Source organism: Eptatretus burgeri, chromosome 1 (genome assembly GCF_056783735.1).
Source record: "Eptatretus burgeri isolate ZD-2024b chromosome 1, Ebu_testis_v1, whole genome shotgun sequence".
NCBI classification, from domain to species: domain Eukaryota; kingdom Metazoa; phylum Chordata; class Myxini; order Myxiniformes; family Myxinidae; genus Eptatretus; species Eptatretus burgeri.
The window spans coordinates 89,921,286-89,937,898 of record NC_140961.1 but is presented as its reverse complement, the minus strand read 5'-3'; the positions used below and the strand labels follow the sequence as shown (position 1 = coordinate 89,937,898).

Here is a 16,613-nt window from a genome sequence, read left to right as displayed (position 1 = left end):
GAGTTAATTTATTTACGACAGCTTCACTCTTACACCCTTTCAATGCCTTAGACTCTGAAGACTCTTTATGGCTTAGACCTTGAAGACCCCTTTCGGCTTAGACCCCTTGAAGAGGCTTCGACCTCATCAGACCCATTTCGACCCTGTTAAGACCCTCTTTACACCCCTCACCACCCATTTAGACTCTTTCCTTCAATATAGACCTTTAACGATTCAGACACTTTTCATACCTATCGATCTTTTAAGACTCTGCGCATTCTAAGACCCATTACACACTTCAAAACACTTTGGAGACTTTAGACTTGTGCTTCTCAACCAGGACAAATAGTTCACTCAAGAGTGAATGAGGTCAGGATTGTGAAGAATGAGAAAGGTGGGGTGAATGGGAGGATGAATGACTGATGTAGTGAATGACTGGTGGGTTCATATGTTTACTACTCATAATAGAATCTCCTACTCCACGAAAGGAAAAAAAGTAAGGTGAATGATGGGGGGTAAAATGGAAGTCGATGATCAGGGGGGGGGAAGTGCCCAAAACGCTCGAGCCTGTGGGAACCCAGCTGTATGAACCGAGCTGTTCAGACAGAATCATGTCTGTCCTTTGGTCCTGCCTCAGCCCAGTCATTGTTCATGGCAATGTGTTTCTTCGTTATAACAAATTATTTGCAACCCCTCTTCGAGTTACAGAGAGTTTCCTCTCACTTTATTGTGCATCTCTCAACTGCTGAAGCAATCTATTTTGGCCTCAGTGACTTACCTAAGTCTACTCCCGAATTTACTGATTGATCACAATTTGTGTGAGTTGCTTTGTGGAATCCTTGGTGAGTTTTTCTGCTTGGTGCAGAATTAATGCGTCAATATCGATACATTAAAATCCAGCACATTAATATTCCATCACAATTAATTAATCTTAATAAAAGTAATAATAATAAGCTTGTTTGTGTGTCTGTCTGACTGTCTTTAACACCCACTGGTTGGACAGTTCACCTGATTCCACCCACAATTTCTATTTGGAAAAAAAAATTGCACCCGTGTCTGAAAGAAGCGGTTCAGTTTGGCATTTTTTATATGAAATAGGCTAAACCGAGAAACGAACGACACCCATTAGAAGTACCCTTTCGACCCCTTCAGAATCATCCATTAGAACCCACCAGGATTACCATTTAGATCCCTTTAGAATTACGCATTAGAATTACCCTTTAGACTTATCCTTTAGAACCCATGAGAATTACTCATGAGCATTACCATTTATAACCCATGAGAATTACACTTTAAAATTTGACTTTCGAATTATCCTTTGGAATTACACTTTAGAATTGCACTTCAGAATTACCCTTTGGAATTAACATTTCTAATTACACTTTAGAATTACCCTTGAGAAACAACATTTGGAATTACACTTTTGAAATACCCTTTAGAATAACCCTTTAGAATTAATATTTATAATTACACTTTAGAATTACCCTTAAGAACTACCCTTGAGAATTAACATTTAGAATTACACATTAGAATTTTCCCTTTGGAATTAACATTTAGAATTACCCTTTAGAATTGCCTTCAGAATTACACTTTAGAATTACCTTTGAGAATTAACATTTATAATTACACTTTTGAATTACCCTTTAGAATTACCCATTAGAATTAACATTACGAATTCCACTTTTACATTACCTTTTAGAATTACCCTTTGGAATTACCCTTTAGAATTAACATTTTGAACTACACTTTCAAATCACTTTTTAGAATAACCCTTTAGAATTAACATTTATTATTACACTTTAGAATTACCCTTTAGAATTATACTTTAGAATTACCCTTATATAATTACACTTCAGAATTACCCTTCAGAATTACCATTTAGAATTATACTTTGGAATTACCCTTTATAACCCATGAGAATTACCCTATATAACCGTTTAGAATTACCCATGAGAATTACACTTTAGCATTAGCCTTTTGAACTACCCTTTAGAATTATCCCTTAGAATTACACTTTAAAATCCGTTAGAACTACACTTTAGAATTACCCTTTAGAATTACACTTTAGAATTATACTTTGGAATTACCCTTTAGAATTAACCTTTTATAATTACACTTTACAATTACCCTTTAGAATTGCCCTTTTATAACTACACTTTACAATTACCATTTAGAATTGCCCTTTTATAATTACACTTTTGAATTACCCTTTAGAATTACACTTTAGAATTACACTTTAGAAGCCTTTATAACTACACTCTAGAATTACCCTTGATAAACCTTTACAATTACCCTTTAGAATTGCCCTCTTATAATTACACTTTAGAATTACCCATTCGAATTACACTTTTAAAATTACACTTTTGAATTACCCTTTGTAATTACCCTGTTATAATTATACTTTACATTTATCCTTTAGAATCACCCTTTTAAAATTGCACTTTAGAATTTCCCTTTAGAATAACACTTAAGAATTACCTTTAGAATGACACTTTGGAATTTCCCTTCAGAATTACACTTTTGAATTAACTTCACAATTACACTTTAGAATTACCCTTTATAATAACCTTTGAAATTACACTTTCAAATTACCTTTTGGAATTAACTTTGGGATTACACTTTCGATTTTCCCTTCAGAATTACACTTTAGAATGACCTTTAGAAGTAGCCTTTAGAACTACCTTTCGATTTATCTTGAGAATTACCTTTTAAATTACCTTCAGAATTACACTTTGGAATTAATCTTTAGAATTACCCTTCAGAACCAATTAGAATTACCTTTAGAATTACCTTTTGAATTACACTTTCGACTTACCATTTAGAATTATCCTTTACAACCTATTAGAATTACCCTTTAGAATTACCTTTGGGATTGCCTTTAGAATTACCCTTTAGAATTCCCCTTTCAAACCTATTAGGATTACCCTTTCAAATTACCCTTTAGAACCTATCAGGATTACCCTTTAGTACCTCGTAGAATTACCCTTTAGAATATCTTAGAATTACCCTTTAGAACCTATTAGAATTACCAGTGTGTTCGTTGGTCCACTGGACCAAATTGTAATTGGTCTTGAAGGCCTTATTGCATAACTGCCTGCTGTACTGCTTCAGTATTGGCTTGTCCTTCACCAACTCCCCCCCCCCCCATGTGCTTGTGCCAGGGCGAAGATTATATGTTCGTTATTATTCTTGCCAAAGTCTGATTATTATTGTTGTTAATATGGTTTTTATTAATTAATATATGGTTTGTTACAAGATTATTATTATTTTTGTTCTTTATTTTAAAAATAGAATGCATGTCAAGACCGATGAAACTTCCCAATACACCTTAACATGGAGTGCATTTAAAACAGAGGAATTCCTCTGTGTTCTTTATTGTTAATTAGCCTTTTGGTTCCTCTGGGTCTTCTGGTTATTTTGCGTTCTGGGGATCTTTTGGATCATCTGGGTCTTTTGAGTCTTTGGGGTGTTTTGGGTCTTCAAGGACTTTTGGGTCTTTTGGGTCCTCAGGGACTTTCAGGTCTTTTTTTCCTTGGGTCCTCAGGATATTTTGTGTCTTTTCGGTCCTCTGAGTCTTCAAGGGTCTCAAAGAGTCTTCAAAGGTCGAAGGGGTCTCAACAGTCTGAAGGGTCAAAAGGATCCATTTTTCAGAGAAACACGCATTGGAAAGGTTATTCTTCATTCTTTTTGATGGACAGACGGACGTATGAACAGATGGAAATAGTCAAATATTGAAGCGCCTTCACCATTTAAAAATCGTAATCTCCTGCCATCTTCATAATGTGTTTACTTCTCGTAGTTATGAAAATCTAGTCTTGTCAAAATCAACCTCAGCGCTCATGGTAGCATTCTGTCACATTATACACCAACCAAATAGCAATGTCAAGCACGGCTTAAAACCATGTCATTATAAAAGGTCTTTGTCTGAGGTCATTTTATTTTAATGGTGTCTATATAATATGCCCCAGGAAGAAGAAAATTGGTTTTAGGTCCGTTATTGTTACATATATTTAATTCCACATTTCTTATGAGATCGTGCCTTTCTTGCAATGTCTCTCTGCAAGTATTTCAAGAGAACAGTGATGAATGAAAAGGAAACTGAGAAGGTGAACTTAGTCTTGAAAGAAGGAGAGATGTCAGCAGCAGATGTTGAAGAGAGTCGACCATATGACAAGAATCCTGATGAAGATGAGAAAGATGTCGAAGAGAAGCCTGAAGTAGATGGCAACTGCAGTGGAAAAAAAGCAAAGGGAACAAAATGAAAATGACTGCCAGCAAGTTCTGACCCATCACTTCCCAACCATCGCAAAAGGAAGGAGGCATGTGTGAAGTATGGCTTCGTTTTACCCAGAGATGAATGCTTGAATCCCTTCCCTCTGGTGCAATGCCTCTTCTGCCATGTGAGATATAGCAATGCTCATATTGCCCCTTATAAGCTGGAGTCCCATTTCAACACACAAATTTGCAGCAGAAAAATAAGTCAATGAAGTTGTTTGAGACAATACTAGCTTCGTACTGGAACCAGCAGAACTCGCTGGAGGGAGCAGTGGTTTACCAGGTTCCGGGATGAGAAGCCACTTGTCTTGGCATCTCTTAAGAAAGCAAAGGGTTCTATTTCAGAAGAAGCGGCCATTCATCGAAGCAGAGAAAATGATCCTGCCATATCTGGAAGTTCCTCCTGAGTATCCATGGAGAATCGAGGGCAGTGGACAAGGTGAAGATAATTCCAATTGTACAATGAGGAGGAGATGTACGTCAATTGCAAACAACTTAAAATATCAATTGCTCGTAAGGCTGAGGGAATCTCCTTGCTTTGGACTGCAATTTCACAAGACAATTGATGCGGGCAATAAGGCTCAGCTGATTGCATATTGCCGATTCCTGATGTGCAAGCAAAGAAGATAGCAGAGCATGATCTGTTCTGCCTCCTTGTTGGTGTGCAAATGACAGGAGATGCACTATTTCTGAAGCTTTTTGAATTTGTCCAGGAGGCAGGTCTGGATTGGAGCAAATGTGTGGCTGTGACTACAGATGGAGCTTCTGCCATCGTTATGGCTTACCAAGGAGTGGTCACACGCATCAAAAGCACATCTTCATACTGTTTTCTGTCTGATTCACTGCTTGATTCATGAAGAGACGTTGGCTGCCAAATGGTTATCTGTGCCTGTTGGTTGTGTGAAAAAGGTTGCGAAAAACGATCTCGAAGAGGTCCTTCAAGATACTGTGATAATAATGAATGCCATCCGTGCACATGCCAAGAAATCTCGTTTGTACTTTCAGCTGTTCAAATATATGGATGCTACATGCACGAATTAGCTGTTCAATGCAAAAGTCCAATGTCTGCCAAGAGGCAAAGTGCTTTCCTGAGTCTGGCTCTGAAAGACGAATTGTCTTTGTTCTTTGAAGAAAACAGGGAGAAGGATTCGAAGTTTCAGGATTATTGGCTTGCTAGACTGAATTACATGTCCTGCATATTTTAACACTTGAACAAATTGAAATTGTCTATACAGGGAAAAGCTGGTGACATTGAAGTTACGGGAAGATCGAAGGCTTCAAACGGAAAATAGATTTGTGGAAAGGTCATGTCGAGGAGAAGAACTCTGCAGACCATCCCATTGGACAACTTGTAAAGCTGAGTGAGTGGCAGGAAAGAGCTCCTAATTTGGAAGAGAAGATGAAGAACCTCATTCTCCTTCATATCAAGCTGCTGGAGGAAAATCTGAGATTGTACTCTACAGAAAATGAGGCCAAATCTCTGAATTTCTTGCTTTGGACTGCAATTTTGTTCTGGTATAATGCTCATTCATCATCAAAAGGTCAGAGTATTTCCTGCTATTTCCTTTTCAAATTGCTGCAAATGAATCCATTGCTTCGCAATGTGTTGAATACATTTTTGGAACCACTTGATTTGGGCGAATGATGTTGGAAAAGATTGAGAAGCACTGCTTGGACCCTTTTCACACCTTATACCCTTTTAAGACCTTTTAAAGATCATTTAGACCCTTTTAGACCACTTCAAAGATCGGAAAAAGGTATCCCCCCTCCCCCCAATAATCGTTTTTGAGAACCTTTTCCGTGCACCATTCACGTTTATCATAAGGTGCAATGATGAATTGAAACATAATACCCCAAAGCAAAACTGATGTTTAAAAGTGAAACTGAAACTGATTTAGGGATCATCGAATGGGAAAGCCGAATTAAATGCCATGATTTATTGCCAAATGGAAATTGCCAAAAGCAATGCTATGGTGAGTATAAAGAGAGGGGGTGGGTTGTGCTGAAGAAGTGATGTGGAAAGGGACAAGTGCCTAGATGTGATCACTTTGCATGGAAATAACTTTGGTGATCTTCAGTCAGGCGGGAGGTTCAAAACATGCCCAAATACATTTTCCAGCTGAGCTTCCATAATATTACCCTCACTCCCAAACAGTACTTCAGAGATACAACAAGCGTGGATTGGAAATCTTTGCCCTGTGGAATGCAAAAACATTGCCAAGCTACTAAAAGCATAAATTAACAAGAAAGAGAGCAGAGATAGCAGACCCTTGCCAGGACTTCTTCTAAGTGGTGTATTTTAGAGGTTTTATGGTAATATGGCAGCCAACCATGTTACCTTTGATATAATATGTGTGAACCTTTTGTTCCTCAGGAACAGGCGTGTAAAGTTTCACCTCGATTTGTTCAGCCATTTCAGGGGAGATTTTTGAAAGTTTCTCTTTTTTTTTAAACAATATGGCTGCCAAATTACGTGACCGATGACAATGAATTTTTTTTCTGTGGACCATTTTATCCCCAGATGACCCTCAAAATTTTTCACACTGATCAGATGCAGTGTTCTACATTTGCAATTATGACGTCATAACAAAAGGCACATTTGAACTCATAAAAAAATTGAAACTCATTCCCCATGAGGAGTACTTGCCACATGCCAAGTTTCAATTTTTTCCTTGGTGCTCTTTTATAGATACAGAGTTCCGATTTTTCCCCGTTTTCCAATATAACTGCCACACCACGTGACCTATGACGTCATAATTATCATTATAACATTCTAAATGAGTAGTCGCACCAATGGTAAAAATTTCATCTTAATCTGACAAGTGGTTGTGGAGAAAAACACGAAAGTTCTGTGCGGACAAACAAACAGACAGACAGACAGACGAACAAACAAATAAACAAACAAATGAAAAATCACTCATAGAGTGACAACTTGTAAAAACAGCACAAAGTAGACTGGCACTTGGACGAGTGCATACCTCTGCCAGGTGAAAGAGTTCATGTTTTGTATTCAACTGATTTGTTGGATGGAAACCAAAATCCAATCTGCTTGTTCTTGTAACCTATTCAACTCATCCACCTTTTTTTGCATTAACTCGTCCACAACTTATTGAGATATAGTGATATATTAATTTTTTTGGCTCTATCTATCAATTTTAGAAATTAGGCCTGTGTTGACCTTTTGACCTTAAAATTAATTGGTAGTTGAATTCAGTGACCTGACCTTAAAATGCTCTTCAAATTTCAAGTCAAACGGACGAAAATTGAGGATTTTAGAAAATTTGGCCCAAATTAGCCTTTTGGCCTATTTGACCTTTTGGCCTGTGTTTACCTCAAAATTAATAGGTGGTTGAATTAGATGACCTGATGTGCAAATGCTCTTCAAATTTAAAGTCAATCGGATGAAAATTGAGGATTTTAGAAATTTGGCCGATGACCTTTTGCTGTATGTTGACCTCAAAATGAATTGGTGGTTGAGTTCATTGACCTCAAATGCAAATGTTGTTCAACATTCAAGTCAATTGGATGAAAATTGAGGATTATAGAAATCTAGCCCAAGTTGACCTTTTGGTCTATTTTGACCTTTTCCCCTATGCTGCCACAAAAAAAGATGGTTGAATTCAGTGACCTGTTATGTAAATCCTCTTCAAATTTCAAGTCAATGAGATGAAAATTGAGGATTTTACAAATTTGGCCTATGTTGTCCTTTTGGTGCATGTTGACCTCAAAATTAATGCGTGGTTGAGTTCATTGACCTTAAATGCAAATGGTCTTCAAAGTTCAAGTGAATTGGATGAATATTGAGGATTTTAGAAAATTTGGCCCAATTTGGCCTTTTGGCATAAGGTGATCTCAAATTTCATAGGTGGTTGAATTCAGCGACCTGATATGCAAATGGTCTTCAAATTTCAAGTCAATCGAATGAAAATTGACAATTTTAGAAGCAATTTAAAAATGTAGCCTATTTTGGGTTGACCTTCTGGCCTGTGTTGACTTTTTGACCTAAGATAACCTCAAAACTAATAGGTGGTTGAATTCACTGACCTACTATGCAAACCCTGTTCGAATTTCAAGTCAATCAATGAAATTTGAGGATTTAAAAAATTTGGCTTAAATTTGTTTATTGGTCTATGTAGACCTTTTCGGTCGATCACATTTTACGAAACTTTAATGTATGGCCGTCAAAGGGTCGGTGACATTAATCTCTAAAATTTTCAGAAAGATCGGTTGAGCGGTTTGGCCTGGAGGCGATCAAACAAACAAACACAAACAAACAAACGGTGGCGATCATCACATTTGTCCAAAAAAATAATTATTTTTGCCAAATAACAAACGGACTCAAATGCAACACCCTCTCCTTTGGCGAGGGTAAAGATACATGAATTACTAAGGGTACAGATTGAGTTATTACAGTTCAAATACAAAAATACATATTTAAAGTGAAGGAAAATTGATCATTGCCTTTACGTTAGTGTGAAACTTGACAATGCATGCCGCCCACCCACCAGCACTGCATAATCTGATGTGTATCCTGAGAGGGCAGCTGTGATGGAGTCCTTCAGATGCTGGTTTGTCAAATGAGTTTGAAATTTAGATTTGATTCAGTTCATTTCGGAAAAGGCAGATTCACAAAGATAGGTCGAGCCAAATCGGGAAGCCACTTTTGACACTTCCGGTCATGTGATCGGCATGACTTCTGCAATGTAATTAACATCCCTACCCTAGTCTAATGTTGCTACTCAAATTTAGTAGCATTATGACTGGTGGATCTGGAGAAGATTTTTGAAGGAATTTGCATGACCTTTATTTTAACACACTTCTGGTCATGTGATCAGCATGGCCTCTGCAAATTAACATCAGGACCCTTTCCTAATGTTGTAACCCAAATTTGGTAGCATTCTGACTGGTGAGTCTGGAGAAGACTTTTGAAAGAACTTGCATGATTGTCCCAACAATTGAGTAAGTCGGCCATTTTGACACACTTCCGGTCACATGATCTGCATGACCGGCAATTTAACATCCACACTCTGGCGTAATGTTGTTACCCAAATTTGGTAGCATTCTGACTGGTGGTTAATAAGAAGATTTTGGAAGGAATTTTCAGGACCGCCATTTTGACACACTTCCGGTCAAATGATCAGCATGGCCTCCATAATTTACCATCAGAACCATGCCCAAATGTTGTAACCCAAATTTGTTAGCATTGTGACTCATGGGTCTGGAGAAGAAGATTTTTCAAGGAATTTACTGTTGGCCATTTTGACCTACTTAAAGTCATGTGACCGGAACTAGCTTAGCAATTCCTGTTACCAGTCAGGAGAGGAACGTTGCTGCCAAATTTTGGCTGGAACAGCCCAGCGGTTTCGCTGAAGAAGTCGAAATAGGAGATGGATGGACAGACGGTGCCCGATGACAATATCTTAAATGTAATTTGGAATTTAAATTCCAGATAAGCAAATAATAATATAATGTCACACGAAGGTCTTCATTCGCTCCAACCAAGGAAAGAACTCTTCCCATAACACAGCTTGCTTGCTCTGGCAAACACATCTCTCTGTCTGTTAGTCTGTGTCTGTCAGCCTGTGTCCGTCAGTCTGTCTGTGTCTGTCAGTCTGTGTCTGTCTGTCTGTCTCTCTGTGTGTCTCTGTCTCTGTCTGTCTCTCTCTCTCTCTCCCACAGCAGCTATTGTTTCGCTGGGTTACTTCTGCTGAAACAGGCATGCTGCACATATGGAAACTTGGACTGGACTCAAGATTGTTTTGCTAAGTGTTACAACTAAATTAACTTGATTATTGCCTCCACCACCGAAGGTGAAGGAGGTTATGTTTTCACCGCTCTCTGTTTGTTTGTTTGTTTGTCTGTCTGTGTGCAGGATATCTCAAAAAGTTGTGGATGGATTTGGATGAAACTTGGTGGGCAGATTGGGTGTTTGACAAGAAAGAATTGACTCAATTTTGTTGAAGATCCGAATCTGGATCCAATAATTTTTAAGTGAAACTTCACCTTTGAGAGATATGGCTAAACTAATATATATATATATATATATATATATATATATATATATATATATATATATATATATATATATATATATATATATACACTAGCTGAAGTACCCGGGAATACCCGGGAAATTTGCCCTATTTTCCTCACGCTCGTTAGACTGAGGCATTAGTTGTATGGAGAAAATTGGGAAGGCTTCTTTTATTCCTCAGATTTATGGAAGGAAGGCTTTATGCTGCAGTAATCCTCAGAGAGGTCATAGTTGAAGGCGGCCTTGAGCCACTCAATGTTTCTAGCAGCAGTGGAAACTGTCGATGTCCTGCCAAAACCCGACCTAGAAAGCTGGAACGTGAGTTTTGTGCTTCTCTCGCCCATCGGTGTGACGCTCTATTTGCAGTGAGGCGACGCTCTCTCTCTCTCTCTCTCTCTCTCTCTCTCTCTCTCTCTCTCTCTCTCTCTCTCTCTCTCTCTCTCTCTCTCTCTCTCTCTCTCTCTCTCTCTCTCTCTCTCTCTCTCTCTCTCTGCAGCCGTCTCTGCTTGCCTGGCTCTTTTATGAGCAGCTCGATCAGCAGTAAGATGACTGACACACTCTCTCTCTCTCTCTCTCCCTCTCCCTCTCCCTCTCCCTCTCCTCTCTCTCTCTCTCTCTCTCTCTCTCTCTCTCTCTCTCTCTCTCTCTCTCTCTCTCTCTCTCTCTCTCTCTGTCTCTGTCTCTGTCTCTGTCTCTGTCTCTGTCTCTGTCTCTGTCTCTGTCTCTGTCTCTGTCTCTCCCCCTCTCTCTCTCTCTCTCTCTCTCTCTCTCTCTCTCTCTCTCTCTCTCTCTCTCTCTCTCTCTCTCTCTCTCTCTCTCTCTCTCTCTGCAGCTGACTCCGCTTGCCTGGCTCTTCCATGAGCAGATATATCAGCAGTTCGCTGTTGCCATGCGCGTGCAGTTCGAGAATTCAAATAACAGGAGGAGAATGTGTATGTTTAAAAAGTCAACGAATACAAACATTTTGTACTTCAAAAAACCCTAGCGTTTTTAACCATGAAGCCTTTTGTTATGATTAATATGCCGGTGCACTATTCGAAAGTCATTTTTTTTTTCTAATGGAAATTTTATTTATTTTATATATATATATATATATATATATATATATATATATATATATATATATATTTTTTTTTTTTTTAATATCTATTTTTTCATTTTTATGGAGAGCCACTTAGCGCATCCTGGAGCTGAATGTTAGTTCTATATATGTGTAAAGTTTCATCAAGATCGGTTCACTGGTCTAGGAGCTTATTCGTAACAAAAAAAACAGACAGACAGACAGACACAGACAGGACTGCCATTTATATAGAAGATGTATTTGTGTGTATATATATATATATATATATATATATATATATATATATATATATATATATATATATATATATATGTATGTATATACACACACAGCTCTGCAAGAAAAGACACCACTCCCAAAATTTTTTTAAATCAGCATCTCTACATGTACGGCAGCCATTCCATTCCAGTGTCTGTTGAATTCCAACACAGGCACACCTCATTCTACTTAGTGAGGTACTGATTGATCACCTTAACCGAATCTTATTGAACAAGGAAAAGTATAAAAACCACTGCTGTGGTCATCACTATCCTCTTGCAATCGGACCAGCTGGATGGCACAAACAGTGCTAGTAGTACCTCAAAAGTAATTGGAATAAAAAAAATTACTCTTGATCATGCCAAAAGAGTTGAAAAGAAAAGTTTTGAGTGAGGAAAGAAGGGTTCAATTCTGGCTTTACTGGCAGAGGGATACAGTGAGCATCACGTTGCTTCCATCCTTAAAAATTCAAAGACGCGGTTCATAAGAACAAGGTCAAGCAGCAGACATTGGGGACAACAAAGCTACAGACTGGCCCAGGGTGAAAACGACTTTCCACTGACCGGTATGACCACCAACTCTTTCGAATGTCACTCAACAACCGTAGGATGACATCAAGTGACCCACAAAAAGAACAGCAAACGGCAGCTGGGGTGAAGTGCACGGCAAGGACAGTTCGAAACAGGCTCCTAGGGGCAGGGCTCAAGTCGTGCAAAGCTCGAAAAAGCTCTTCATCAATGAGAAGCAAAGAAGAGCCAGGCTGAGGTTTGCAAAAGAGCGTAAGGATTGGACCGTGGAGGACTGGCGTTAGGTCATCTTCTCTGATGAGTCCAATTTTCAGCTTTGCCCAACACCTGGTCATCTAATGGTTAGACCGAGACCTGGAGAGGCCTACAAGCCACAGTGTCTCGCACCCACTGTGAAATTTGGTGGATGATTGGTGATGATCTGGGGGTGCTTCAGCAAGGCTGGAATCGGGCAGATTTGTCTTTGTGAAAGACTCTTGAATCAAGTCACGTATAAGGTTGTCCTGGAAGAACACTTGCTTCCTTCTGCTCTGACAATGTTCCCCAACTCTGAAGATTGGTTTTTCCAGCAGGACAATGCTCCATGCCACACAGCCAGGTCAATCAAGGTGTGGATGGAGGACCATCAGATCAAAACCCTGTCATGGCCAGCCCAGTCTCCAGACCTCAACCCCATTGAAAACCTCTGGAATGTGATGAAGAGGAAGATGGATGGTCACAAGCCATCAAACAAAGCCAAGCTGCTGGAATTTTTGCGCCAGGCATGGCATAAAGTCACCCAACAGCAATGTGAAAGACTGGTGGAGAACATGCCAAGATGCATGAAAGCTGTGATTGAAAATCAGGGTTATTCCACAAAACATTGATTTCTGAACTCTTCCAAAGTTAAAACATTAGTATTTTGTTGTTTAAAAATGAATATGAACTTGTTTTGTTTGAATTATTTGAGGTCTCAAAACACTGAATTTTTGTTGTTATTTTGACCAGATGTCATTTTCTGCAAATAAATGCTCTAAATGACAATATTTTTACTAGGAGTTTGGGAGAAATGTTGTCAGTAGTTTATAGAATAAAACAAAAATGTTCATTTTACTCAAACACATACCTATAAATTAATAGAAAAACCAGAAAAAAACTGATAATTTTGCAGTGGTCTCTTAATTTTTTCCAGAGCTGTATATGTGTGTGTGTGTATATATATATATATATATATATATATATATATATATATATATATATATATATATATATATATATATATATATATATATATATATATATATATATATATATATTGGGGGTGGCTGCCAATGTACTGGGCCCGGTGTATGCCCCGGTGAGAATAGGTGTACCATATCCCTGTGTCATAAGAGGTGACCAGGGTTGCGTCAGGAAGGGCATCCGGCGTAAAACCTGTGCCAAATTATTATGCAGATCATGAAAGATGATCCGCTGTGGCGACCCCTAACGGGAGCAGCCGAAAGAAGAAGAATATATATATATATATATATATATATATATATATATATATATATATATATATATATATATATATATATATATCACAATATCTCAGGAAGTTGCGAATGGATTCAGATGAAACTTGGTGGACAGGTTGAGTGTGTGACCACGACAAATTACTTACATTTTGGTGAAGAACTGAATCCGGATCTGGATATGAGAATTATTTACTTTTTATTGTGATTCTTCACCATTGAGAGATGGGGCCAAAACCATATATCGCGAGATATTTCAAAAATGTATTGGGCCGATATGTTCTCGTGGATCAGGCATTACGTGGTCGAGGTATGCTCTCTACCAAGTGCCCTTCTTGTTGTTACTGTCTTTATTAAGACCATCTCTCAATTTTTTTGACCATGTGAATGGAGATTTTTTTCCACATTTGAATGCGAGTGACTCATTGGCAACCAGCGAGCTAGCAGTCGCTAATGATGTACCTGCTGACATCCCCTGATCTAATCCATCAAGTTCACCTCGAGGAAGATCAAAGGGTCTGTTAAGGTGTGAGTGATCTTTAGCTCTCAATGGTACAAGCTATCTTATCTGTCTGAAGGGTGTAAGGGGCTTTAATGGTCTTACGGGTCTTCGGAGTCAAAAGGGTTTGAAGGGTCTTACAGGTCTTTGGGGTCTAAATGGTCTAACGGGTCTTTGGGGTCCAAAGGGTCTTACGGGTCTAAAGGGTCTTTGTGGACTTAGGGATCTAAATGGTCTAAGGTCTTCAAGGATCTTCAGGGTTTTTGAGGTCTTAAAGGGTCTTTGGAGTGTTTGGGTCGTTAAGGTCGTTATTGTGCAAAGAGCGGGAGATTGTTAATGTGATATTCATCACAGCTTTTTAGAAGCTGAATACTGAATGAAGAGATTTCATCCACATTATCAACGACAACACATTTTACTGGTCTCTCATCGGCTTTTGTCTACACTTGGGGGTATCAGACGTGCAATCGCACAGTTTCTATCTGATGAAGCACCAATATTGGTTCGCAAATACTCCAAAATGAAATACATATTTCGACAATGAAAACAGTCTAAATATACAACAACACACTAAGAGGAAGATCAAAATAGAAATGCAAAATGCGAAGCCCATCCACATTCAAAATGTATAGTCTTTTATATGCAGACGTCTTCGTTTTTTTGGTAGGTGCAAGCAGGCACGCGTGGCGACAATGAGCTGGAGCATCTTTTATAACATAGTTTAAGCATTTTATGAAAACAAATCAACGCCATGCAGATTGCATAATAAGCCAAGGAACTGTGTGTATGCACTTAAAGTGGTCATAAAGCAGCAAACATAAGTGTGTTTACTTGATTTTATATCCAATGCACTCGACACAAATGTTGATCTGAATTGTAGTTCCATGGAATACAGTAGTATCACAGAGTACGGCAGTATCATGGAATACTGTCGTATCATGGAGTACGATAGTATCATGAAGTGTTACCATACTTCATATAATCCACAACAAAATAGATAAAACATTAAGCATTTTATTACTTCCAAAAATTGCAGAAACAAGACAAAAAAACATTAAAAAAAAAAAAACATAGAGGGATGAAATAAAAAAACAAGCAGTCATAGACTGGTACTTACGAAATCGTCAACTTGACCTCTGACCTTGTCAAATAAAAGCTGTCTCTCGAGAAGGTAGCGACACAAACCAGAAGTTTCTATGATGATTCTGTGCCAAACCATAAAAAATCGTAACGTCGACCGAAGCAAAAATCTCCATTTCTCCACGCAATTATTTAATATTATTTTATCAAAGTCACAAAACCGAAATATTCGGCCATCCACCAACAATCTTTACATAATCCGACGGCTTAGCGAGTCAGGCATGTGACGATAACCTTTATTGGGATAAAAAATGACTTTTAAACACCATCTTTATCGAAAACACCGTCAGTGCGCACACGCAAAACCTTTACGTGACTCAACGACGCGTCTGCTCAAGCGTGCTGCACCACGTGACGAGCCGTGACGCGGTGAGTGAAATATTTTTTATGCAATCTTAAAACGTCTCCAAAACATCCGATTTTTACCAAAATTTCGACAACCGAGTGTTAAGCGTCGTAAGCGATCGCAAAAACCGAAGACAAAATTAAAATTGGAGTTAAAACGAACTCGTAACTTCGACCGGAGCAAAAATACTCCATTTCTCCACATGAATTTACGGAATTATGTTTGACCTCTCTGTGACCCAGACCTTTGACCGATTTTGACCAAAATCTAATCAGCGATAGCCATCGCCCTCCTGAATCACGTGGTGTAATTTGCCATTGGTCGCTTCTTCCGTTCTCGAGTTATCATGCCTACAAACAAACACACAAACAGAGGACAGAAGTCATCAAAAAACTTACGAAATCTAAAGATTTGTGATTCTAAATCTAAAGATTTCGTAAGTAATAAACAACAACCAACCATGGTCAGAATGACACCACATTATGATTCCACAATATGACACCACAATCCTCTTATGGATTACCATCATGACATATTTTGACATTTTACTTTTGTTGTGGGATTGTGATGGAACAACAAATACAGTTGTACATTGATTTTAGTGGGGAAGAAACAAGTAGTACAAATTGACATTTTAGCGATCTCCCGATGTGGTACTTTACTGATGTATTTTGGCATCTTTTTATTTTGATCATTCAGAAAATGCTCGAGAATAAAAGGTATGGATTTTAAATGCTTATGACTTCACTCGATAGTAGTTTATAAGCCTATTAGTCCATGAGCCAGACCTCAGAATTTCATGGATTGGTACCACCTGGGGTGGCAAAATCTCTGTTTTCTTGAAAGGCATATACCCATAGATGAACAAAAACTTTGGAGCCAAGCTTGGAACGGAAGCTTAGTGCTAGTCATCACCTCTGAAAGATGGAGGACCGGGCTCGACCAAGGACCTGAAATTATGGGGTAGGGGAAATATAA

The 16,613-nt window shown here is 38.4% G+C and overlaps 1 protein-coding gene across 1 annotated transcript in view; it reads right to left on the bottom strand.

Moving 5' to 3' along the window:
• MAPRE3 (microtubule associated protein RP/EB family member 3) overlaps nucleotides 1-15,333 on the bottom strand; it is a 134,751-nt gene extending 119,418 nt beyond the window's left edge. Inside the window, exon 1 of the mRNA XM_085891447.1 lies at nucleotides 15,267-15,333. The gene's annotated coding sequence lies outside the window, so the exon portion shown is untranslated. The remainder of the gene's footprint in view (nucleotides 1-15,266) is intronic.
• Nucleotides 15,334-16,613: the final 1,280 nt, after the last annotated feature.